Genomic DNA, 27,006 nt, shown 5'->3' with positions numbered 1-27,006 from the left:
ATCCCCAACCTGTTCTTCTATTGCTCTAGCATGCTTGTCTCCTTTCCTATCTTTGTTGCCAACTGTATTCATCATCTGACAGCTGCCCCTATCTTTGAGGGCTGAAATAAAAAAGGCATTAATTATATCGGCCTTCACTCCAGGCTGGAGCCCAGGGGCATTAGCAGCAGGAAACTGCTCTCTGGCTATTTCTCCAACTCACCTCCATCATTATCAGGTTTCTTCTTCCTGATCTTCAGCCCCTGAGTTTTCTTTCCTTTCTCAGGCTGTCTCTCTGGTTCTTTCTCTTGCCCCATCTCCACTTCTGTTCTCTGTAAGATCTGCTTTCTTTCCTACCCCCACTTTCATGTCTGAGCTGTTTCCTCTTCCCGCCTTCCCTTCCATTCTGTCTCCTATCTCCTCCTGCGCTGCCTCGATCACAGAAATGTCACTTCCCCTCTTCTGTTTCACCTTCCTGTGGGGTTTCTTCCATCACTTCTACCTCAGTGTCAAACCCCTCCTCTCCTCTGCTCTCCTCCTCCATGTTTTGCTGTTCCTCAGGGGGTCTGACTATATTTGCAAAGGCTTTGGGGCACCTACAATATAAGGGTCCCTCTCCCTTACTAATCATGCATTTTAATGATACCTGGCACTCTGCTGCTCTGTGCCCCATCCCTTTGCATCTGTAGCATGCCATGAGGTAAGTGTGTGTGGATAAGTATCCCACCTTTCTGTATTGGCTGCATTGTTTTGGCTGCCCATGTTACATTATAAAATCCCAGTGTGCCCTGATCTGGATCACTGACAGGAGGTGCAGCACCTCACCTGGGCTCCACTCATCTGGTTGCAACACTACTAGTGCCCTCCAAGACCCTGTCCACATACTATATTTGTCCCTTACTTTTTTTACTGACATTACCCTTTGGACATACTTTTCCATCCATTTTTTGTGTCTTCTGCCTCTAGTAAATCTGTGTACATTTGAATGATAATCACTTTTCCCTTTGACTTTTCTCCTGCTATAAACTTTATCCCACTTAATTCCTCCCTCCCATGTTTCTCTGCATATTTCTTCCAGAAGTTCTCATACCCTTCTCCATCCTGGTAAGTCCATTCCCAAGTCTTTTGTTTCAGAAAGCAGTCATGCTAATGAGATAATCTTCTTTCACCTCCAAAATCTCAAGCAGTACCTTTTCCAGGAAATTATATCGGTTTGTTGTAAATTCTGCCTGCCTCCTGTCTCCGGTTAAAGATGCCTTTATCTACAGCCTCTGCTCCTCTCTAGCTTCTCTTGGTGCCTCTTCTGTGTTTTCCTGCAATGCCACTTTTGGTGGGTCAACCTGCCATCATGTTCCCACTGTCCTCTGCTTCTCACTCAATGTACCTTCTCTTGCTGCTCCCTTCTTCCTTCATCACTCTCATTGTTGCTAGCTTCACCATTGCTCTCCCTGTCACCTTATTTCTTACTTTCTTCTCCACCTTTGTCCACTCCCCATCTGTCTCCAGATCTTCATTTCTACTCTTCAACTGTTTCTCCTTCTCATATTTACTTGCCACCTCTGCCATTGTTTTGAGATTCTGGTCTCCCTGCTCCACTCCTTACACCCCGATGCTCTGTTGATCCCTTTTTCTACCTTTAAGGCATATATTAGGCTTTCATTGCTGATGAGAACCTACCACAAGTATAGGTTAGTAAATCCCATCTGAATAAGATACACAGCAGTACCCATTGTGCTCAGTCCCTCTCAGTGCCAACGCTTTTTCAAATCATGTTCAGCCACTTAGTTGAATACACTTTGATTTCCTCTTCACTCTGACAGCTGACCTGTGCCTTTATTCCCCATTTCCAATGATTCCTGTGTCTTAGCCAGCCTTAAATGTCTGGCAAACAGCAACAAATGGAGCCCCAAACAGTTCACCCTCTAATGTCTCCTCTCTCAGCCTGTCCCATATGATTAATGTGGTCCCAACCTCCACGAGGTGAAACCAGACTAGCTTGCCCTGCACCTCATTTGAATATATATTTTTGCAGGATCCCAGGACTCGTGAGAAAAGCACCAAAGCACCCAGTTCCAGTCATGAGTGGGAGGCTAATTAGTACACGACTCCTTTGGGAGGGAGGGAGATAATCTGGAGAACATACACATGCTGAGCTGTGGGGTCCAGACCAAGAAACAATATGGTAATTCCTGGGCTTTTTGGCTTTGGAGTAATATCATGCATAGTTTGTACTCTATATAAGTTGGTACAAAAGTGCTGCTTAAAAGTATGTTTGTGTGAATACGTGTGCTAAAATTTGCATCAGTTTCAAAAGAAGGTCAAATGTATCAGTTCATGCACCGGTGCTTTCAGATTGGTCCTCACTTCCATGTGCTGAGGGAGAGCAAGGTTTGACAGTAAGGGGGACAGAAGGGGCTGCCAGGGGAAAAAGTTGGGGGAACAGAGGGCAAGGAGCCACCTGGCCCTCCAGATTTAATTTTCCCTGTTGCAGCAGTGGGAAGGGGACAACCTCAAAGCAAACCTTCAATAATTAGATTCTATACCTGGAAAATGATAACAAATTTATAAATTTTTCATATATAGGGTCTAATTATTGGGGGATTGTCATATTCAGGGTAGTTTTATAGTTGGAATTAATATAGTAATGTCACAACCCAAGGGTGTGATTTTTTTTTTTTTTTTTTTTTTTTTTTTTTTTTTTTTTTTTTTTTTTTTTTTTTTTTTTTTTTTTTTTTTTTTTTTTTTTTTTTTTTTTTTTTTTTTTTTTTTTTTTTTTTTTTTTTTTTTTTTTTTTTTTTTTTTTTTTTTTTTTTTTTTTTTTTTTTTTTTTTTTTTTTTTTTTTTTTTTTTTTTTTTTTTTTTTTTTTTTTTTGCTAGCCGTATAAGAGGCTTGAGTGGTTTCCGCCCAAGTCGGAGAACTTTGAGCACGCTGCAGAGTGCCTCTAAGGAGATTTGACTTGCAGCTAAGCTGATCGATAGACTGATCACCTATCGGTTCTTCTCCCCGTCGCCGAACGATCCCTCGACGTACCCTTCCTTGTACGCAAAGTTCCACGGAGCCTCGAAAACTTCGTGTGAGTGAATCAGAGTTCTTTCCGAGTCCTTAAACTAGGATTTAAGTGAAGTATTCCTGGAAACGTTCCAGCCTACACCGCGACCATCTTCAGTGTACGTAAACAATCTTAAACAACCATTAAGCGTCCGTGCCTAATTCTAGCGTGCCGCCTGCCTTCCCCGACCCGGTGTGTCCGGGCTGCTGGCCACAGCCCGCAGCGCAAAAAAAGGGCCTCGGATCGTTCCCGGCCCGCACAAGTAATTATACAACTGTGAACACATATAAATGCAAATATAGATTTAGGAGTGTCTATGGTTAGAAAGACAGGTGTACATTTGAAATTTATGACTATTGATTCAGCAGTGGCAAGCTCAATTAGCATATCCCTTAGTAGCTCAACTCTTAGTATTAGTTTTAATCTCGCATAAGGAAAAATATTTTGGTAACTTCTTTTTTTAAAGAAAAGAATTGGAGTCAAAAAGTATAATTCATAATGAAATGATCTAATATTTTCAATTACTGTTGCCATGGCAACAGCAGAAAGAAGACATGCAACTAGTTGTGGGGAAAGTTACTAAATGAAATCCTCATATTTTCCCAAGGAGGAAGCAACTATAACCACCTGAAACCTGAGATACTGTTCCTACCTTTGTTCAAGCTAATTTGCATCGTCACAGAACCTCACAAGAGAGGTGAGAGACTCTTTAACAGCTAAGACCTGGCTGCCCAGAGGAACTTTCCATCTACTGACTTCTCTGTGAAAACCTATGAAATTTGAACTTTCATTTCTACCCAGGAGAAGTCTTACAATCCTTTCTCCAATGCCTAAAGAAGGGTGTCTGTGCCCGTAATTATTCTTATTATTTTTTTTTTAATCTTGTTGGTCTAATAAAAGATATCACCTCTAGCATGAACTATAAATTAATCACAACTTTAACAAAAAAGCTAACAACTGATGGTGAAGGGCATGTAGCTTTGCAAAAGAAAATAATTATGAATCTACATTCAATTTGGAGCGCTAAGAACTCCTTTATTTCATTGTTTCAATTGCAAAAGCCAGGTTTAGAGCTCAAACCATGCTTATAGTTCACTTTTAACTCTTAATTCAATGTAAACAACTTCACAATTAATATATTGTTTTGGTTTGTATTAGCAACTATGGTCAGGGTTTCTTATGGTCCCTAGCTGATAACGCAACTGTAAAGCAAGCAGCATTGCTTCTATCCCAGCAGCATTATTTCTCTCTCAGCTTTCTAAAAAGCAGCATTTTAAGAAAATTATTCAGGAAGGCTTTAATGACAGCTACAGGGGACCAAGTGCTGAGATCTGGGGCAAGATTTTGCTCTTTTACACTGGTATAACTAGATTATCAAGCCACCTGATAAAACTGACCTGTTTTATCTGTAACATGGGGAATAAGTACAAATCTACCTTATGGAGCACCAAGTCCTGAAGAAAAGCCAAGCAATATGGGATACATCCTTTCCTGGTTCCATCCAACCCTCTACAGTCTCTTTTTTTCCCCCTCAACATTTTCGTGGGTTTCACAGAAATTGCTTGTCAATTGTTTCTCTCCTCAAGAAAAACAAAACAAAACAAAAAACTTAGCACCCGCTTTGATCTGTAACCTCACATTGTTAAATATTACTCTGAGAATTATTAGGTTTTTAGTGGATTTTACTGAAGTTACCATTCAGCAGATGGAGAGTTTGCATTTTAATTCCAGCTTTAGTGGGAGTTGAGCATAAACAAGGGCTGCTTTGAGAATTTTCCAACAGTATCCTTTTAATCTGTATTGCATTAATATTATGTGAGCCAGTAGTCTAGACTAAGTGGCAGTGTATAAAAGAGACTAAATTATGCTGTGGCTACAATCAGACCTGATTAAGTAATGCCTCTGCAAAGCATAATTTTACCACAGTTGGAGAGAGTAGCTAAAAATACTGCTCTTCAGCGAGACTCTGTTGTAACAATTCAGATTATTTACTATTTAGTTGCGGTGTTCCCAGTTTATAGGAGTAAATTATAGCCTTCATGAGGAGTCCCCATCACACTTACAGTGAACCCCCAACAAAGTCCAGAGGGTGTTCAGAAACAGAGAGAAATGAATTGAAAGAATTTGGCATGCCGTGCATTCTGGCAATCTTCAGCTGTTTCTTTAGGGAGTGTTACCAGCTGATGTTAAAACACATTATAGACCAGTCTAGGCAGCCTGGGGCTAGAAAAACAAATCAGAAATCTGTATCTGTTCCCTGGCAGACCCAACACTTAGGCTGTGTCCAGCAAAAGCTTAATAGAGCAAAAAAATCTTTTCAATTGTACAAAAAAAGCTTGCTTACCTATCCCATGCCATTATGGTAGGTGGGTAACCTACTGGTCAGTGTGTGCTACTGTTTTTGTCCCCATCCATGCTATATCCAAGTAAGATTTGACTGTTATGGACCTAGTTAGGGAGTCTAGGCTCTTTAATTCAACTTAACATAGCTCAGTCTTACTTGTGGAGGTCCCCAGTTCTGTCCTGATAATCGTCAGGCTGAGGAAGTGTCTGTAGATAGACCAACTGCAGACACTTCCTCAGTCTGATGAAGGGTATTTGTACCCGCAAGCTTGCAAAGAAGATTTTTTCCGACTATTTGAGTAGGTCTAATAAAAGATATCAGATTTACTCAAAGAAACTTGTCTGCCTATGTCCTTAGACCAACACAGCTACAACCTAAATCCCTCATTCATTCAGGCTAATTTCTGTTACCTTTGTTAATACTGAGCAGTAACTTACTTTGCAATTGCAAACATTAATTTAAGTGGAATAATTTACAGAATAAGGACATTAGAATGTGACCCTCAGTTCCTAGCTGAATGAAGCAAACTGAGCAACTAGCCTTTTCATACTGTGCCATTGTCAATAGCTGTTATGGAAGCCATGATGCAACACTTGACAGGCGAATATACCTGAATATTAAGGGCAAGTAAGCTATGTGAAAAATCAATGAGAATGCAAATAGGCCAATTTATTCTTTGCTATCAAGTATAAATTCCATCCAGAGATCACATCTTAAAATGCTTGGCATTAACAATAGCCATATTATGATGCTATTATAAATAATACATTTGTATTGTGTTAAAACTACATCAGAATCTAACAGTTTATTTTGTTATCACCATATTCCAAATCCAGACATATTAGTCATCAAAAGATTAGTTAGTGACATTTCCATAAATCTATTAACAGAATGATTCCCATTAATTTCTTATGTAACTCGGCTTATGTTCTGCACATTTGACCATGGTTATATTGTATAAACGGTAACGCTGTGTATTCTTTATCAGATTTGGGTGGCTACTCTTGTCTGTTTCCTCTGTTTGTGGGTTTGGGTTATATTGTTTGGGGTTAAAGTGTGCAATTGTAAAGGGGTAGTGGATGAGATTGTGTTTATTGGCTTTTCCTTCCAAATCTGTGAAGTTTATAGGGACACAAATGTTATTAATGCAGTTATACAAAAGTCATTGAAAGGTGAGCCCACATTGATCTCTGCAGAAGTCTGTAGTGGGCTGGCTCTCTGTTTTAAGTGCGGTGTTGTGCGTGTGAAAAGAGATTCCAGACAGGAGTCATTTCTTGGTGGTATGTGGCTCAGCAACTCTTAAGTGCTTCTGAACTTAGGACTCTATAAGACTGACACCTCTAGTACACTTGCCATTGAAGCCATGATAGTATTTGATGTTTAATCCTAACAATTGCACTTCCTGCTATGTCATACATGCGTGGCAGGAGGTACGATTGTGGGATCCAGCATCAGATCCAACTAAGGCCATATTACCCGTGTAGGGGGAACCCAGAATCATGATCCTGGGCTCCCCCTGCACCAGCAGGTTGGGTGCCTGGCAATTGGCTGATCATTGGATGGCTCTGGGAAGCTGGGGATGGGAGATCAGTACTGCCCCAGTGCTTGAGTCCTGGACTGTCCCAATCTGTAGTCAGCTGGCAGGGATTGCCCTGGGGTTCCAGCCCTGGGGCAGTCCCTGCTAGCTGACAATGAACTGATTGTGTTGCCCTGAGGTTCCAGTCCTGGGCCGGTGCCTGCCAGCTGACGTTCAGCTGTGATCAGGACAGCCCTGGGGTTCAAGCCTGGAGCTGTCCCGCTGTCCCATCAGCTGGCACTGACCCTCCTGGGGCTGAAGCCCCAGAGTGGTCCTGGTCAGCTATCAGCTGGAAGGGACTGGTGGAGGACTTGCATCTTGGACAATCCCTGCCAGCTGATGGTCAGCTGATTAGGAAAACCCAAGGTTTGAGCACCAGGATGTCCCAATCAGTTGTGAGGTGACAGGGACTGCCCCGGGGCAGTGGCCCCTGCCAGCTGCTCTCGCACTGGGATTTCTCTGGGGCTCCAGCCCTGGGGCCATCCCTGCATGATATGCCACACGTTCAAGTTATGACACCATACAAACTAGCTGCAAAGATCTTATGCATTTTTCTAGTAATATCTTTGTGGCTGGTTCATGATTTTACGGCACCATAAATTCTTTGAACGTGTGGCCAGTTGTTATTTCTGGCATGATTCACACCTTAATCATGCCAGGAAAAATAACACGTGCCAGGAGCCTTATACTCACTGTGGGTAAAAGAGCTGAGGAAATGGAACTTGGAAAGGGTCTAAAAGAGCTGGGGCTGCATAGTAAGCTGTGGAGGAGTGGCAGCAATCCCAGGCAGCACGGAGAAGTGGTGGTGACCTCGGGTGATTCATAGATTCATAGATGTTAGGGTCGGAAGGGACCTCAATAGATCATCGAGTCCAACCCCCTGCATAAGCAGGAAAGATTGGGAGCCCGTTCCAGACCTTGGCCACTCGAACGGTGAAGAAGTTCTTCCTAATGTCCAATCTAAATCTGCTTTCTGCTAGCTTGTGGCCATTATTTCTTGTAACCCCCAGGGGCGCCTTGGTGAATAAATACTCACCAATTCCTTTCTGTGCCCCCGTGATGAACTTATAGGCAGCCACAAGGTCGCCTCTCAACCTTCTCTTGCGGAGGCTGAAAAGGTCCAGTTTCTCTAGTCTCTCCTCGTAGGACTTGGTCTGTAGGCCCTTAACCATACGAGTGGCCCTTCTCTGGACCCTCTCCAGGTTATCCGCATCCTTCTTGAAGTGTGGCACCCAGAATTGCACGCAGTACTCCAACTGCGGTCTGACCAGCGCCCGATAGAGGGGAAGTATCACCTCCTTGGACCTATTCGTCATGCATCTGCTGATGCACGATAAAGTGGCATTGGCTTTTCTGATGGCTTCATCACACTGCCAACTCATGTTCATCTTGGAGTCCACTAGGACTCCAAGATCCCTTTCCACTTCCGTGCCACCCAGCAGGTCATTCCCTAGGCTGTAGGTGTGCTGGACATTTTTCCTCCCTAGGTGCAGCACTTTGCATTTGTCCTTGTTGAACTGCATTTCTGTTGTTTTCTGCCCATGTACTTGAACTCAGGCCTAATTATTCCCATCCAGTGCCTGGCAGAGGGGCTACACTTACATTACTATTTTGAACTTTAAAAATGGTCATAACTCGGATAACTCTAGTCTACTGAGGCAGCAATCTGAGAAAGTCCGTCTTCGTGTAAATAGTCCTCTTAAAGACATATGCAATACTCAGTCTGGAGGCTTCTCTTTTTTACATTTTTCACTTACTTTTATGGAAAAACAATTGTACATAAATAAACAGATACTGATTTTTTTTCAGAAAGATGTAACTTACATTTAAACCGATGGGCTTTTTGTACCTAGGAAGATTTTCAAAAACACTTTGGTATCTTATACCCATTGGTTCCTGTGGGTGTCAGACACCTACAAGTTTCTGACAAATCTGCTGGCTATGTATATCCTTCTTTAGCTACCTCTGAAAGTCTGGCTTCTAGTGACTGGCATGCTGGAAATTAATTGGCAAATGGGTGCTCCAATGATTGGGAGAATAAATGATCTCACAATGAACTGTCAGGGCTTTCATCTCTTTACTACTGACGACTTTAAAGTATATCTATGAAATTCACAATTTTCTTTACCCAACAACTCTGAAGGTACCTGAGGTACTGTGGAAGACAGTGCGAAATCAGGGATACCAGATGTGCCAAACAGCACTGTTTTGCCAATATGCATATGTAAGATGCTTAAACTCATTTTTACTTTTGAGTCTCTGCCAGTAGTTAAACCAAGTTCCTTAAGTCGAAGGACAGAGTTACATCAACTCACCATATTGCTTTACCTCCTCTAGAGCCTTCCATTTTGATAAAAAAAGAGAAGGAATTCCTTTAATGACTTTAATAGTCCATTTTAAGAGGTCACTGCTCTGGTCAGGGCGGGTGATGCGCTGCTTCCACATTACTCCAAATTAACAATGGTGTAACTGGGAGTGGCATTTGGCCCACTGTTTTTAATGCAGTTCAACTTTAGATTTTCAGCTGTGGTACATAAGTTTTAGTATGCAGGACTGCAACATATATGTGATGGGACTTTGTTTGGCTTGAGATAAAAAATGTCCTGTTGCCATAGACTACAGTGCCTTGGCTTTTGTTTATATAAGTATTTCCCATATTCCTAAATGTATAAACAAAATACAAGTGAACGAGTTAAAGAAGTTTCAGCAAGATGCCTGTGCAACTGGGAGCTGCCTACATTAGCAGTCCTCAGGCAATGTACTCAGGCTTGTAGTGCAGGTCTGTGACAGAACCCAGGAAAGGGTATCCTGTTGCCCTGCTCACTCAGTGACCGCCCAATACTACTTTCCTGCCCAGACCTTGTTGGAAAAGAGTGTGGGAGGTGTCTTACCACTGCTCAAAGCAGAAGATGGGAGGCATCCTAAGGCAGGTTTCCACCACCTGGAGGGGTTCTCTGTGTCTGATAGCTCCCTGGGTTTCCTGTTCATGCTGGTGCTTTCCAGCTTCCTCTGTATCTCTGTTTTATCTTTCAGTTTTTGTCTATCATTTTGGTTGTCTCAGAGTCTAGGCTACTTCCAGGCTCTGCAGGGTGAGAACCCACAACCTGAGATTTGCACCCACTCTACTCAATGTCTCACGGGAGTGCAGTAAGTCCATTGTGTCCACATAGGTCATTGTGCTGGGAGCTCTAGCCTTCTTTGTGGGAATTAGATAATGTGAGGTACTGGGAAACTCTGTCCTGTAGCCTTCACATCTCCTCTTACAGACACTCTGGTCCACTGGATGTCCATTACAAAAAAAAAATCTTAAGTTTAATTTTTGACTCGGGGGAATGGACAAGGGTTTTTACTAAAGTATCTGCTCTTGCCCAGGTCTGATGTCTAAACAAACAAGGAAGAGAAGGAAAACCACAACAAAACTCATTTCCCGTAAAGGGCTACTTACAGGGTGCGCATGGATGCTCAGAGAGGTTGAAAATGGCCACCCAATCTAATTTAGTTCACCCAGGTGTGGACCTTACACTTAGATCCCTAGATAGGTGGATCTAAGTGTGAACTATACAGAAATTCAGAACAGTTAGATTGATACAAAAATGAATGACCCAATTTAAGTTGACCCTACCTCCAAGATAGTCTAAGTTAGATTGGATCTGGCAAGATGCATCTAACTGAAGTTCTGTACAGTTTCTAGTGCAACCCTGGGAATGCCAGTCCAAGCCCCAGGGCTGCACTTTTCCTGCCCCCTCTCCTTCCAGCAAGGAGCTATTTTTAGCCCTCACCCCACTCCCAGATGGACAACCCCCTTCCCCCTCCACAGACTGGAAAAACCAAACTCACACATCCCTGAGCCCACCAAACCCCAACATCCCACAAGGCTCTCCTGCTACTGGTTTTAATAGCAGTCATCAGTGCCAGGAGCTGATAAAGTAAAGTGAGGTAGGGGAAGGAGCAGGTGGAATGGGGGGTAGGTTTGCTGGGGGTAGCAGTTGTTCATTTGGGGGTGAGGGGGTCCTGGGCCTGAGGGATGGGGGAGAAAGACCTCATCCCCACAAATCCCCCTAGAATCCGATAGTTCCCCTGATCCCAGCCAACCCTCCTGGATTCCCTCCCCACCATGGACCCTGCTTTTCCCCACTATCCCCACCATACTCTACTGCCGCACTTTGTTTTCTGAGCAGGCTTTTATCTGTCCAGGCTACTCCACACTTGGCAGCACCTGGCCCTTGATGGCCCAAAAGGTCCTGGTCTTAAAGGGGCCAGGCTCCCTTCCCAACCTTTTCTTTATTCTTTGTAACAGAGATTCAGGTCCCTGATACATGGTCATAAAGTCATCTCAAGGGCTACTGGTGTATCCTGGATACTTTACATATGCTTTTAGTACTTTGCTGTACAGTTATTCAATCAGAAAAGGAATTTTACTTCAAGGCCTGTAGTATCCTGTAGGATATCACTTCCTTTTTGAGCTTTCAGCAAGAAATAAAGGTTAGGATGAAGTGGAAGAATTTCACATATTTAGGCTATGTCTATAGGGCTTCTGAAGCAAGCTCAGAAGTGTTGCTTGATAGATAGGCCATGTACAAATGTTCATTTCTACCACTGAAAAATTTCTACTGCTACAAATGATTCTGGGAGAGGGAGCAGTACAGATGTTCAGTTTATAACCACCCCCTCTCACTTGCTCTTTACTCCTTCCCAAGACTGGGGTGATCCCAATCTGGGAAATGTGTGGGCAGCTCCAGTTTTCCCATTCCCAGAGGACTGGAGCACAGGGAAAAACTCCTCCCTGTTTCTCACACCAGGAATTCTGGAGTGAGAAGCAGACAGGGAACAGCTGGCAGCTGCTCCTTCCCTCCCCTCCTGCTCTACAGGGGTGGTGGTGGTGCGGGGGGGGGTGGGGATCAGCTTTCCCCTGTACCTTCTCCAGATTGGGGTGACCCTAGTGTAAGGAAGGTGCAGGAGCCTTTTTGTTACCTGCACTCCTTCTGGTCCCTGGGAGGAGTTAAGTTGGGTGAAAGTGTTCAGACAGTCAAACTCCCAGGGAAACTCCCAGGAGCAATTTCTACCTGTGTGTAGCAGGATTATTTTCTCTTGGAGCAGCCATTTTTGCTCTGGAAGAAAAAGCTTGGATGTCTTCATTCTTTTGGTTTCTAATGGGAGAATGGTTACTCTTTTTGTAGAAACTGAATGTCTGTACATGGCCATATGTGCGCCCCTCCTCCTCCCATTTCATGCCTGCTCTGTAAACACCCAAGCTTGCAAAATGTAGGTACAGTTGATGATTGGAGTGTACCTCTCTGTGGCCCTGAATGTGCCCTAGAGCACCATGGTCAGTCTCTGTATGCCCTCAAGGAGTGGGCATGAGTAGGCAGAGTTTAACTCTTGGTGGTAGTACAAAGGCTACACAGACCACCTCAGTTTCTTATGACTACAGGGGAATCGCAATGGTGGGACTCGCTCTTTTCTTCATCTTCAATTTCTACATAAGATAATACATTTACAATGGTATACAACAACTTTTCCCAAACTGTGGGGAAGCACAAAGTATTCCTAAGGAGACTATGTGAGAATCAAGACAACAATCAACAATGCTCCATTACTTCAGCTGCCATTTCCCTTAGCCAGTGAATGCCACTGAGTCTCCTGCTAGTGGCTGCCACCAGTGGCAATTGGTGGGGGAAGTGGTAGTAGCAGCAGCTCGGGTAGGGGGATGCAAGAGAAGTGGTGCTGGTGGCTGAAGTATGGAGGATATAAGTGTGCCCAACATCCCAACAGTGAGGCATAAAGCCACAATATTTGGGAAATTCTGGTTTACAGCAAATTTGGGAAGACTAAAAAGGGGTCATCCTTGTAAAAGTAAAATAAAATAGACTAAAAGTAATCATAGAATCATAGGGCTGAAAGGGACCCTGAAGGATCATCGGGCCCAGCCCCCTGCATGAGCAGGAAAGACATCTGGGGTCAGACAACCCCAGCCAGGTGACCGTCCAGTCTTCTCTTGAAGTCCTCTAGCATAGATGATTGCACCACCTCTGGTGGGAGCTTGTTCCATAGTCTGAACACCCTAGTTGTAAAGAAGTTTTTCCTAATATTTAGCCTGAAACGATCTTCCAGGAGTTTGTAGCCATTGCTTCTAGTTTTCCCCCAGGGTGCCCTGGTGAACAGTTGTTCACCAAGCCCCTGATGTATGCCTCTGATATAGTGGTAAGCCACAATCAGGTCCCTTCTCAGCCTCCTTTTCTTTAGGCTGAAGAATCCCAGATCCCTCAGCTTCTCCTCATATGGCTTAGCATGCAAGTCCCTGATCATGTGGGTGACCCTTCTTTCGACCCTCTCAAGCTTCTGCACTTCCCTGTTGAAGTGTGACACCCGGAACTGGACACAGTACTCTAGCTGCGGCCGCACCAATGTTGAGTAAAGCGGGAGAATCATTTCTTTGGATTTACTGGAGGTGCATCGATTGATGCATGCCAGAGTTTTATTGGCCCTAGCTGCTACTGCATCAGATTGCTGACTCATATTCATGCTCGGGTCTATTGTTACCCCCAGATCCCTTTCATTTGTAGTGCTGGTCAGGTTAGCGATGCCCAGCCTGTAGGTGTGCTGGGAGTTCTTCCTTCCCAGATGCAGCACCTAGTGTTTCTCTATGCTAAACCTCATCTCGTTCCATTCTGCCTAACATGCTAGCCTGTCTAGATCTGCTATATCTGTAGCCTTTCTGCGGGTGTGTCCGTACAACCCCATATCTTGGTGTCGTCCATGAACTTGGCCAATGGGCTTTGCATGCCCTCATCCAGGTCATTGATGAAGATATTGAACAGCACTGGGCCAAGTACTGACCCCTGGGGTACTCTGTTGCCCACATCTCACCAGGATGACACCGAACCATTCATTTGGACTCTCTGTGTCCTACCTTGCAACCAGTTTTGCACCCACTTGATGGTCCTGCAGTTGAGCCTGATATCCTCTAGTTTTCTGATGAGTACCTCATGGGATACCAGGTCAAAAGCTTTCTGGAAGTTGAGGTATATGATGTCAACCGTTTTTCTCTCATCCATGTGATGAGTCACCCGATCATGGAAAGAAATTAGACCTGCCTGTGATGAAGCCATGCTGGCTGTCATTCAGTATCATGCCTTCTACACATTTGTTACATATAGCCTCTTTGATGAATGTTTCTAGGATTTTCCCGGGAATAGAAATTAAGCTAATTGGCCTGTAGTTTCCCTGGTCTTCATGCTTCCCCTTCTTGAAGATGGGCACAACATTGGCCTTCTTGCAGTCCTCTGGGATTTCTCCAGGGGCCCATGATTTTTGAAAGACCTTTGCTAGGGGCTCTGTGATTACTTCAGCCAAGTCTTGCAGCACTCTTGGGTGGAGTTCATCTGGTTCTGCTGATTTTATATATGTCTAATTTCTTTAATTGATCGTACAACAGTTCTAGGGCAATGGTGGGAATGGTGTCAAACCTGCCCTGCTCATTCTGTGCTCTATCTGGCATGTTGTTCCCCTTAGTCTTGTGAAAGACTGAAGCAAAGTAGTCATTTAGGAGTTCTGTTTTTTCCTGAGTGGTAGTGACCAGGTATCCTGAGGCATTGAGCAGCGGCCTCACATTCCATTAGTTTTCCTCTTACACACTATATCGCTAAAGAAGGACTTCTTGTTGTATTTTATTCTTCTAGTTAGTTTTAGTTCGGTTTCTGCCTTGGCTTGCCTAATCTGTTTTCTACAAGTGCAGGCCATTGTCAAGTAGTCTTCCTTACAGCCTGTCCCAAGCTTCTATTGTTTGTACATCTCTTTCTTTTCCTGTAGGAGGAATGCAAGTTCCTTGCTTAGCCAAGAGGCTTTTTTGACCCTTCTGCAACTCTTTCTCCATAAGGGACTGGATTTTCTCTGAGCTTTAAGGATTGTATCCTTAAGGAATGACCATTTTTCTCATGCTCCCTTTACCTGTGGTCCTTGGTCTCTCAAGGCATTCTCTACTAGTGACCTGAGCTTATTAAAACTTGTGTTTTTGAAGTGTAAGACTTCAAGCTTCCTATCTGTTTTGTCAGCCTTGTGACAGACTAATGATTTCATGGTCACTATAGCCTAGGCTGCCCTCTATGTTTAAGCTGGTCACCAGGTCATCCCCTTTGGCCAGGACCAGGTCAAGAACTGCATAGCTTCTAGTTTGCCTGTGCACCTCCTGAATCAAAAAAAGCTCTTCAGTGCTGGTCAGGAAGAATCCTGATTGATTTGAGCTGGCTGAGCACTCCTCCCACGAGATGTCTGGGTAGTTAAAGTCACCCATGAGAACCATGTCCCGTGCACACACGGCATCTGTTAGTTCATGGGTGAAGGTTAGATCAAGTTCCTCCCCTTGGTTATGCATCCTATAGTATACACCTACAGTCAGGTCTCTCTCACCATGCCTCCCCCAGAGGTTGAATCCTATGAAGAAAATACATAGAATTTGAAAGATTTTTAAGATGTTATTGTAGTATATATAATATACCTGTCAGGGTTAATTTGAAAAATCAGAGGTTGTTGAAGTGAAACTTTGAGGCTTGATCAGTTTTAATTGATTTTAAGTATAGTTAGGTCCAGGTCATGAAAGTTTATTCAGGGATTATTTGTATCTCAAGTTTCTAGCTTAAGCCAATCTCTTCTAATGTATTCCATAGGATGAGTGTGTCTGCATTTACTATCCTTGGGGAGTTCTCTTACTTGGGGTCTTGTCTATATTGACTGTAAGCTCTTTGAAACAGGCTTTTACTGCATGCACAGCATTCACTATAATAGAGCTTTGATCTCAATGGTGCCTTTAGGCATTGCTATAATAAAACTAATGATTAACTGGTGTGGAATCCTTGGAAGATACTGAGAGTTTTCTTTTCCCTAATGCAAAGCACTTTTAAGGATACATAGTCAATTCTCTCAATGTTGTTATTTTGTAGTTTGATGATAAAAACTTTGATATAGACTTTTTGGGCACATTTTTAAAGAAGCGGCCATCAGTCTTAAATCTGCAATTTTTTATTTAGTCACAAAAATGCAATTTTATAGCAGCTTTGCCTATACACCAGTAAATGTGTCTAGGAAATTAAGGTCATAAAATGAAAACTGGGTTGATTCATAGATGCTAGGGTCGGAAAGGACCTCAACAGATCATCAAGTCCAACCCCCTGCCTAGGCAGAAAAGAGTGCTGGGGTCAGATGACCCAAGACAGATGCCTATCCAGCCTTTCTTAAAGACCCCAAGGTAGGGGCGAGCACTACCTTCCTTAGAAGCCTATTCCAAATTTTGGCCACCCTTACCGTGAAGAAAGAAACTGCCACTGTGAGCTGGATTCAAAACTGTGCAGGGAGCCCCCATAGGATTTCAAGTCCAATGCCTTCAACACTCAGCCATCACAGCTAAAATGAAAGTAAGCCTGGGCCAGCTGGAATCAGATTAAAACCCCTGCGTGGGTGGGTGGGCGTGTGGGTGCATGTGGGCGTGTGTGCATGGTGTGCTCCCCCTGAGACACATGTTAAAGGTACCTGAGAAAACGTATCTTCCTTCTTCTTTCATGCTTAAGAATAAAGAAAAGGTTAGAGAGAATAGTGCAGAATATTTCTCTCTGTTATTAGACCTGATTAAGGGAAACAAATACTCCTGCTTTTTAACTGGATAATGTAAATAATGAACTTTTACAGTGACCCAAATTTGGCAATAAATACATTTTATGTCCAAATAGTTCCATCTTTTATTGTTAGTAAGAAATCATGCAACTGCTTGCTTAGTATGTTAATCGGGTTATAAATGAGCTGGAGTTTCCTTGTATAGCCATGCTGACTTTCATGAAGTTTAAAATTAGAACAGACCATTTAAAAGCTGATAGCGCAGACCATAGCATTTCAGCTCAATATTCTATCATTAACTCCACATACTTAGACTTAAACATTTTGGTCCTCAAGAAAGTAGACAAAATTCACAGGCATATGGCAGGAGAATCAAAACAGCAGTAGTGTCTGTAGTCTTTGCAAATCCCATCAAACAAACTAAACCCTGTGTTGCAAAGGAGCACAAAAATCCAAAGGTATCAACTAATTTTATCTGGAAAAGATTCTTTCCCACCCCAAAATATGTCAACCAGTGTCTATATATAATATATATATAAAACAAGAGACAGCAGCTATAACTCTAAGAGACAGTATTCTCAGTACGATGTACCACCACATAATGGCCTAACTTCAACCATGGCTTCTATCAAGACCATCCTATCCTAGGCCTCTACACAGATGGGTCATAAAAGTTGTCATCCAGCAAGGCTTACATTGAGTCCACTAGCTTCATCATTAAACTGTTTCAATATTTAATTACAGTCATCATTAATTACTCTCACCTATTTCAAGGTTGAATTTAACATCAATGCCCATTCATTGGATCTTTTATGCCTGCTTCAGTGAGGTTGAAAAGTCCTTCTATCAGATCTCTATCAGATAAGTACCTATATGTGGTAAACAAAACATCTCAACCTTCTTTTTGATAAACTGAGTAATCTGAGTTCCTGAAATCTCGCATTGTGTGTTTTGCTTTCCAAACCTGAACTGTTTTTGGTGTAATTCTGAAATATTTCTAGAACTATCACATCTTTTTTTAAAGCATTTACACTATCACTGGATATAAAACAGTCTTCCTAATGGTGTGTGTAGATGCAAGTAGATCACTTTGCCACATCTATTTGCTAGTCCCTTTTTTATACATCCAAAAATCACAGCACCTCTTTACACCTTCATTGAAAGCCACTGCTTCCCAAGACAAATCATTATGTAACTACTGCCTGGGCTGTCAGTTCACAGATATATTTGGTTATCTTAAAATGTGTCTTATTGGAATTGTGTCTGTTAACTAGTAGAATTGTGGAATTGTGCACTGTAACTGGTGCGAAACAGCACCATTCCACTTCGACATTTCAACGGGACAGTCTTTCATTTCAAATTTTGTTTCGTTTAGAAAGCACTGTTCTCTTGTTTTGTCTAAACTGTTTTGCTCATAGGCTATAATGGGGAAGCACACAACTGCTTATAACTTTGTCATTTCTTGCCTAATTCAGATGACAATTGCAGGGATGGTAGCCCCTTCTGAGGCCATGAAGCCAGCCGTGTTTCAAGGAGATAGGTGCAGAGGTTTCTGGCAAACTGCACCTGAAGCTGCTGACAAACAGGACTCACGACATGGGTGACACTGTGTGTGTGTGTGTATGTGAAGGCATGCCCTCACTGGCACTGGGGCCTCTACATGACATGGTATTGTGCCCCAATGTGGCTCCTCCTCCCCTACAGCCTCATTCTAGTCCACCACTTTAAATGACTACAGGTAATAAGATAACTTAGTGAACAGCAGCACAGTAGCAGCAGCAACAACATTTCAGGCAACCAAACTGTGACAGAGCCTTTCTTTTCTCTCCTGCTGGAGCTTCTTCTCCAGCATGTGTGTTAAGGAGTGCCCTCACTGTGTGACTGTGTATGTGTGTGTGTTAAGGTGAGCCCTCACTGGTGCTGGGGCCTCTACATGACATGGTAGTGTGCACCAATGTGGCTCCTCCTCCCCTACAGCCTCAGTCTGGTCCACCACTTTAAATGATAACAGGTAAGATAATAACTTAGTTACTGCAGCAGCACAGTAGCACCAGCAGCATCTCAGGCAGCTGAACTGTGACAGGGCCTTTCTTTTCTCTCCTGCAGGAGCTTTTTCTCCAGCAGCTGCCAAAGAACTCTCCCTGCTAGCCCCAGCCCTGGGGCTTAGATGTGCCCAGGGCCCTGCGTCCTTCTGGTCAGGTGCTAGGGGTGTTGATCTAAGGACATGGCACTGGCAGACAAGGTCCTTTCCTTTGGGTCAGTCTAATCTGGTATCTTTTAGCAGACTAACTGAATAGTTACAGAAATATATCTTAGCAAGTTTTTGGGTTGAAAAACCTTTGTCAGGCTGAGGAAGCACCTGCAGTTGGTGTGTGTGTGTGTGTGTGTGTGTGTGTGTGTGTGCGCGCGCGCTATTCCTAGATGGAAGCAAAAGTAAAGAAGCCAGAGGCTGGCATGCAATGTAGGCAAGAAAGCCAGTCAGTGAAAATGGAAATGGCCTTCAGGGGTTGAGGGACAGACTGGGGTGAGGGTGGGGGAAGGGGATGTAGCAGTGCAGGTAAAAGTGCAGAGGTAACTGGGGAGTTTGATATCCAGCAGGTTGTAGTAGAGGGCTCAGCTGATTCCCCCTCCTTCCCCAGAATTTCCCTTGCTAGGGCATTGAGATCCAGCTCCAGCTCCAGCTCCAACTCCTCCTCTGGCACTGGAAGGCTCAGCTGGGAAGTGAAATGGGGGTGGAGGTGACTGTCATGCTGGTGCTGCTGCTGCTGCTTGTTGTCCTGGTGGTGATGGTGGCGGGGGAAGGGGGTTATGGCTGGTGCTCTTGGAGGGAATGCAGTCTCAGGCACAGACCGTGGCACTGGCACTGCTCCCCTCTTCTTGCTGCTCATTGAAGCCTTATCCCTGCTAGTTGTAGGAAAGAGACTGCATCGCAATTTGGTGTTAGGGGGGAGGGGCTTACACCTCTCTTACCCACTCTTCTGCCCCTCCCTTAAGGCTTGCCAGCTGCCATTCCACCATGCTTCATGGTGTGTTTCATAGGGTCTTGTTTTTATACAAATATATAAATGTATCTGTGTTCCTATATACATTCTATAAGGTATGTATATGCCGCAAGGTATAAATGTATAGAAAGAAAATATAAATGTATTTCCCTTCCTATATGAATTCTATAGTGTAATATCCAATATAATTATACAATTGAAAAGAATAAATAAATGAATATAGTAATAAAATAAAAGGGTCTAGAAGAAAGCAAAAGGTATTGTGGAATCCCACTTGCTAGGCTAGCAAGTAGGAAATCATTCAGATCAATGATAGTAGTAGCCTTCATTGTCTAATGCTTCTGAGCTGGTAGAAAACACAGCTCAGTAACTGTCAGACCCCAAGGCAGTAAGCAGGCCAGTTCAAACAATGCTGCCTTTTTATGCTGTTTTTCCATCCCTCCCCCAGAGCACTGGGATTGAAAGGGACCTCAGGGAAGGATGACAGTCACTGGCCAACTACATAGTCAATATGAGAGCAGTCCTTCCCCCTTCTTCCCCCCTCTTCTCCCTCCCTCTCCTTACTTTCTGTTTCCCTTCAGGCAAGCCCAGCTTCAACTTCGAAACTCAGAACGTTTCAAAACTTTCAAAACATTTTGACTGCCCTCATTTTGTTTCAAGGCTGTTTCGAAGCCCTCTGTTTTGTTTTGAGCTTGAAATGAGTTAAAACGGTGTTGAAACGAAACAGCCAGTTAATTTTCGCACAGCCCTATTAACTAGATGAAAATGGTGAGGGGTTTGGGGCACATGACATTTGAGGAGAGGCTGAGGGAACTGGGCTTACTTAGTCTGGAGAAGACAAGACTGAGGAGGGACTTAATAGCAGCCTTCAACTCCCTGAAGGAGGGTTTGAAAGAGGATGGAGCTGAACTGTTCTCAGTGGCGGCAGGGGACAGAACAAGGAACAATGGTCTCAAGTTGCAGCAAGGGAAGTTTAGGTTAGATATTAGGAAAAAAAACCTTTTACATTAGAAGGGTAGTAAAACACTGGAATAGGCTGCCCAGAGATGTGGAATCTCCATCCTTAGAGGTTTTAAAGACCCAGGTAAACAAAGGCTTGGCTGAGATGATATAGTTTGGGATGTCATGCTTTGAGCAGTAGGTTGGACTACATGGCCTCCTGAGGTCCCTTCCAACCCTAATTTTCTATGATTCTATGATGCAAATTATTCTTGTCCTCTTCATTATCTACCACCCCATACACCTTTTGTCTCATCTGCATATGTCATCAGCAAGTATTTTCACTGTTGTTTATTAAAAAAGCCCATGAACTAGCAGCAGCTTTGGAAAAAGAAGTGATCACTTGGGTACCCAGCTAGGAACAGTCCTGCTCATTGATCCAATAAGAGGTAGAACAAAACAAGAGGTATCCAGTGTAGAATCAATTTTAGGCACTGTTAAAAAAGACCTGTAACAGTACCCAAAATTTTCCTTGGGGAATTGTTACAGATAACTATTATCAGTTTATTAACATTTTATATTCAGTTTCTCTATCTTAAGAGTGTGAACATCATCATTTCCTTTAAGGTGAAGATTAAAGACTGCTCTAGTTCATTCAAGATTCCAACTGCAATTTAAGCTACAGCACTTCGGGCCTTATATTTCTGATCCATCCTGCACACCAAGTACACAGCCCTCAGGGAGAAGTACTCTGTTTACATGAAACAATGTGCTACCAAGCTAAAAACAGAATGGAGCTGGTCCTTGTCTCATATCTCAGCGCATCCAACATGAAACCATCCATGTCAGCTAAGGGAACACAGACATCCTCTTCTGAGAGCAGTATTACTGAATCTGTGTGGCATTTTGAATTAAACTAGAAACTAAATTTTCCAACTGCAGAACAACTGCAATACTGTAAATTATCTATTTTAATATATTATGCAGAAGCTAACCATCATAAAATTAGATTTTGTTTTTCTGTGCCCCTCATAGTCACCTCAGATTGACTAACAGCTGCTTCCAAAACACCTTTTTAAAACAGCAGGGAGATCCAATGAAAACTGCAATCATAAGACACATACAGTATTACATTGCTCTTGTGCACTTTTGATAGCCAAAGGCACATATGAAAAACAACAGTGAACAAAGAGAAAGTAAAAAGAAAAAAAGATACAGTCCTAGCCCTGGGAACAGACATGTTAAAATGATTTTGTAAATAAGTTGGTAAGATTTAGGCATGACAGAAAGGATTAGAACATTCTTTAGCAATTATGAGTAAACAGTGAAATGATGCAATAAAGGCTTCCAATTGTGAATGTCCTGCAGGTATTTCAAAGTTACCTGCAGCAGTAAAATCATACAATGATTAGTTTAGTGAGTGGCAGAGGAAAAGTGATGCATGCAGGGCAGAAAGAAGAGCAGGTATTCTCCTTTCTGCAGTCATAAATTGCCTCCCAAAGAGCAAGCATTTGTTTTCTCTTGGCATTAAAAGTTCTGGGATTGCATAGTGATTATTTCATGCAAATTAAACAATGGCGAATTCTGCCTTTTTTGCAGGCTTTCAGATTGTGTCTTGCATTTAAATGTTATTGACAGTGAAAGGAATGGCAGTTAGAAACACATTCTGGTTATTTTAATAGGGTGGTGATGCAATCAGATATCATAAAATAGGCAAGAGATTATTAACTCATTTTACATAGATCCCCTAGCAGTCATTGATCATTAGTGTTCTAGACCAAATCCAAATGGGACTAAAGGATCTTCACAGAGTAAAGATATTATTCCAATCTCTAGTAGAAGGCTAAGTAATTATGATGCTAATTAAGGGAAGGAGCTTGATGCTTTAATGTCATGGAAAACAATAAAGCTAATGAATCCTAGCTAATGGCTCCTATATTTAATCTATAATCAGCAAAGCAGTATCCACATAGAGTCTTGACTGTTGTACCTGAAAACTACAGGGATGTTTTTGACATTCGGCATAGGATAGGAAAAGCAAGTTTTGTTTTCTCTGCTTAAATGCTTCTTGTTATAAAAATTAAGGCTTTCCTGGCTTGGTGTGGTATTGGTGCAGCGATGATCTGATTTGCTGGCCAAATCCAAATTGCTCCCCCTTTGGGGCAAGCAAAGAAATCCCAACTATAGCTCTTACAAAAATGAAGAGCTAACAATTCTGTCACCTAGACTCTTTACTACCTCATGGCCCTTCCTTTAGAACACGTCCACATTCTAAACAACTGCAGACAGTGACATCCCAAGCTGATGGAGAGAAGCTGGAGAAAGATCTCACCAAGCTAAGTGGGCAAGAAAACGGTAGATGGATTTTAATATAAACAAGTGCAAGGTTATGCACACGGGGAAAAATAACCTTAATTATACATACACAGTGTTGAGTTCTAAAGTATGTGTTATCACTCAGGAGAGGGATCTTGGAGTCACTGTAAATCATTCTCTAAAAACTTTGGTTCAGTGTGGAGAGGTGCCCAAAGAAAAGCCAGTAAAATATGGGCATCATTAAGAATGGAACTGAAAATAAAATGTTATCATGAGACTATAGAAATCCATAGTGTGCCTAAGTCTTGAATATTGGCCATTTTGGTCTCTACGTCTTGAAAAAGATACAGAATTAAAAAATGCCCAGAGAAGGACATCCAAAATGATCATGGGTTTGGAGCAGTTGCCATACCAGGAGATGGCAAGATGGTAAGATTAGGATTCTTCAGTCTGGAAAGGAGAAGGCTGAGAGGAGATATAACAGAAGTCTATAAAATCATGAAGGATTTTAACATAAGGACTTGTATCATGTATGGACAAAGTGAGTAGGGAACAGTTATTCACCAGGTCCCAGAATACTAGAATGAGGGGCCATACACTGAGCTTATCGGGAAACAGGTTTAAAACGAAGATGATAAAGTCCTTTTTTTTTCTTTACGCAGCACAAAGTTAACTTGTGGAACTCATTGTTCCAGGAGGTTGAAGACACAGATAGAACAGCCAGGTTCAAAATGGGGAACTAGACTAATTCATGGATGATAGACCTATTAATAGCTATTAAACAGAACAGTAAGAAATGTATCCTTTGCCATCTCTAAACCTACAGTGATGTATGCCAGGGAGGGTAATGAACAGGGGCTAGATCACTCTAGATATATCCAGTTCTGTGGTCTCCTTCTACAGAAAACACTTAAGCTGTTTCCAGACAAGCATGGTCATGTGGTACATGGTGCCCCACATACCATGCGTTCAGCTGTTCTCCATGCTGCAAGGGATCAGCATGGGGGATTTATTTGACCTCTGGATATCCAGAGATAATAAAAAAAAACACTAAAAAATGTGGAGTGGTGCATGTGGGGGCAGCATGCGCCAATCAAAACCAGAGTCTAGCCAGATGGAGCCATGTTCTGCCTGCCGGCCATGCTCTGAGAAGCAGGATTGCCACTGCTGCAGCTACAGGAGGCCCCCAGAACCCCGGTAAGGCTGCTGGGGCCAGCTTAGTTCTGGCCCCATCCTCTCTTTCCCCATTTGGGGTAACCTGCCATGCACCAGAGGTCTCGTGGCACAAACATTCCCCTGAGACATCTAGCAGTGGCACAAGGTGTCCTGCTGCTAGCTGTCCCTGGAGTACCAAACATCCATGTTCCTGTGGATGTGGCCTTAGAACACTATCGGAGACAGAATACTGGACTAGATGGACCATTAGTCTGATATAATATGGTACTTCTTATGCTACATCTTTCCTAAGATGTGACATCACCCCTTCCTCCTCTAAGGCACAGTTCTTATGCTACATAGATGCATGCCCCGCCCCCACCAAAGGGCAAACTTGTGTTTTTTTTGTTACTGAACTAACCTAGTCCACTTAGAGAAACCCACATAAGTTAGTTTGAATCTGCCTCAGGTTTCTTGAATGTCTGTATGTCCGTACCTAGCAAAAGGAACAGTAAGAGAGTGTCATAATATTAGTTTTGTGCAATTACAGTAATATCAGATCAGATTTGTTCACTTAAGTGAAAAAGATGTGTTATTTTCTCCCCACCAATTATCATAACTGCTAAAGGTTCTTTTTGCCTCACCTCATTCCCTAGTAAAGATTTGGGTTGATAGTCTCAAAGCAATGCAGTGATTATAACCATACAACTTCCAATGATTTTTTGCAGAAGCTGAGTCTAAACCTCCTGAACTGCCTTCAAAAGTTCAGCCTCTGCCTTTGGAACTCAGGTGATTTTTCTGATGAAGATGTGTACAAACCACAATAGAATCAACCTGTCTCATGGAAGGAATGGCTTCCTGGAGCCAAAAGGAGCATATACTTATTTTTGTTTGTAAGCACTGAGAACCTCCTACACACTTGTCATTGTGTATTTAATAAACAGCCATATTACAGAACATCATGAATACCTTGTCAGATTTTATTCAGTTGTCATTAGATTAAATCAATGGGAGTTTGCCCAAAAAGAAACCACTTAAAATTTGAAAGAGGAGTTGATGATTAACATATTTTTAAATAATTAATTAAAAATAGTTAAATGCACAAAAAATGCATACATACATCAGTCTGTCAATTCTGACTCACTCCCCAGTCAGAGATAACTCAGTAATGGTAAACATATGACTCAGCATACAGATGAGGGAGAATGGATACAGATACAGATATGTCAAGAATGGATAATTTTTCTATATAGTCTTGATTCTGATTTAGAACTGCATTTTAATTAAACAGTTGAGGCATTTTCTACAATTAGTCTCCTAATTATTTAGCAATTTTAGGATTCAGCTGCGAAAACAAACCATGAGACACACCAAATTAATTTTGAATGATGGCACATTCTTACATGGATGCAATTCCTTGTAGAATACAACTGAAACATCAGTTAATTCAGTTTTAGTGTGTAAAAGTTATTGTCCCAGTTATTTCTCCTTTAGTTACTTCTGTTAAAGTGCTTGTAGCAGGCTGCATGTCTCAGGGGCTGCAGCCCAGCTGCAGGCAGTAAGGAAGTGATTGCAGGCCTGCCTAGGTGGATGGGAACAGCTTATTATGATAATTGGCTGGCCCAGAGGAAGTTAAAAGCATCCAGGGAAGAACGTCGGGGGAGAGAGAAGGCTGTGAGGCAGGGGCTGCAACACCAAGTCAGAGCACTTTCTCTGGGTCCAGGAAAGGACCACAGAGTATGTGTTAACCCTTTACTGTTGGTGTCTTTGTTTGTTGGATGATTTATGAGTTATGTTGTGTCCTGAGGGCAAATTAGTCTCAGGGAAATAAACATTGTGCTGTGCGAATGGACAGCCCACTACATGTGGTGGGGAACATGGGAAACTTAAAGTGAACTCCAGCAATGGAGACAGAACTCTGCCAAAATGACTGTTGTGGATGCAACAGCAGCAACACCAGCAATTTCAGCAACTCCAATTACAGCAGCAGCAGGTCCAGAGGGAGCATAAGCAACAAATGCAGCATTTCCAAAGGAAGGAGCAGCTGCAACAGCAGGAGTTCATGTAGTGGCAGGAGGAATGGAGAAAGAACCCCACCCCAGTTGGTAAATCACCGGGAGCTCTGAGGCTCAAGGGTGGAGGGCTCCCCAGGATGGGACTGGCCAGTGACCAAGAGGCTTTTCTCACAAATTTGAATGGGTTTCTGAGACCTATCAGTGGCCATTAATTATGTGGGCTATGGTGGTGCCCCTATTAATAAAGGTAGAGGCCCTGGCTGCATACTGGACCTGGGGGGCAGATGTGGCCCAGGATTACAAGACCCTCAAGGTGACCCTTTTGGACCAGTTGGATCTTACTGAGAAAGTCTATTCCTACAGATTACAGTCAGAGGTTTGTGACCTGAATACTTGGCTCCGAGTCATAGCCCAAAAGTTAAAAGACATGTACACTAGCTGGATAACCCCGACTCCTGATTGGCTGCAGAGGTGGTTGAACTGGTAACATTAGAATAGTTTTGCAACATCCTCCCATCCCAAATCAGGCAGTGGGTGTACTGTCACCAGGTGACTGTTTTGGAAGAGTCTACCCAGAGAGTAGAAGATCTCCTGGGGGTGGAGTTAGACTGTTGAGATCCCCAAGGAGGCTTGCAGCCCTGAAGCCTGAGGAATCTAGGATTATGGGGAAAACAGACCATGTCTCTAAACGGGTCCCTTGTGAGGACATCACCTGTATCTCTGACAAGGCCCCAAACAGTCCCTGCATGGCTTTGCCAGAGAAGACAGCCACCTGGGACTTCTCTGCAGCCCTGAGGAGGACAGGAGGATCAAATCACCTGCTTCTGATGCAGAGAGAAGGGCCACCACTACCAGGACTGCCTAGATATGGATTTCAGATACACTTGCACTTATGTCTCAGAGGTGAAGCAGGAGATCCCAGATCCAAGGGGATGTACACATTGTGGGACTCATCAACTTGGGCTCAGGTCAGACTTTTGTGCATGAGCACTTGGTGAATGCTGCTGATATCCCAGTAGGAGAATGC

General features: G+C 43.0%; 1 long non-coding RNA gene across 1 annotated transcript in view; it reads left to right on the top strand.

The window, feature by feature from the left end:
* Positions 1-24,916, top strand: part of LOC112551260 — a 30,407-nt gene extending 5,491 nt beyond the window's left edge. Inside the window, exons 3-4 of the long non-coding RNA XR_003095514.1 lie at positions 18,028-18,152; positions 24,693-24,916. This is a non-coding gene — a long non-coding RNA (uncharacterized LOC112551260). The remainder of the gene's footprint in view (positions 1-18,027; positions 18,153-24,692) is intronic.
* The last annotated feature ends 2,090 nt before the right edge of the window (positions 24,917-27,006 follow it).

This window comes from Alligator sinensis, unplaced genomic scaffold (assembly GCF_000455745.1).
Source record: "Alligator sinensis unplaced genomic scaffold, ASM45574v1 scaffold789_1, whole genome shotgun sequence".
Classification (NCBI taxonomy): domain Eukaryota; kingdom Metazoa; phylum Chordata; order Crocodylia; family Alligatoridae; genus Alligator; species Alligator sinensis.
The sequence above is the reverse complement of the archived record's forward strand: the minus strand, read 5'-3'. Positions and strand labels throughout refer to the sequence as shown.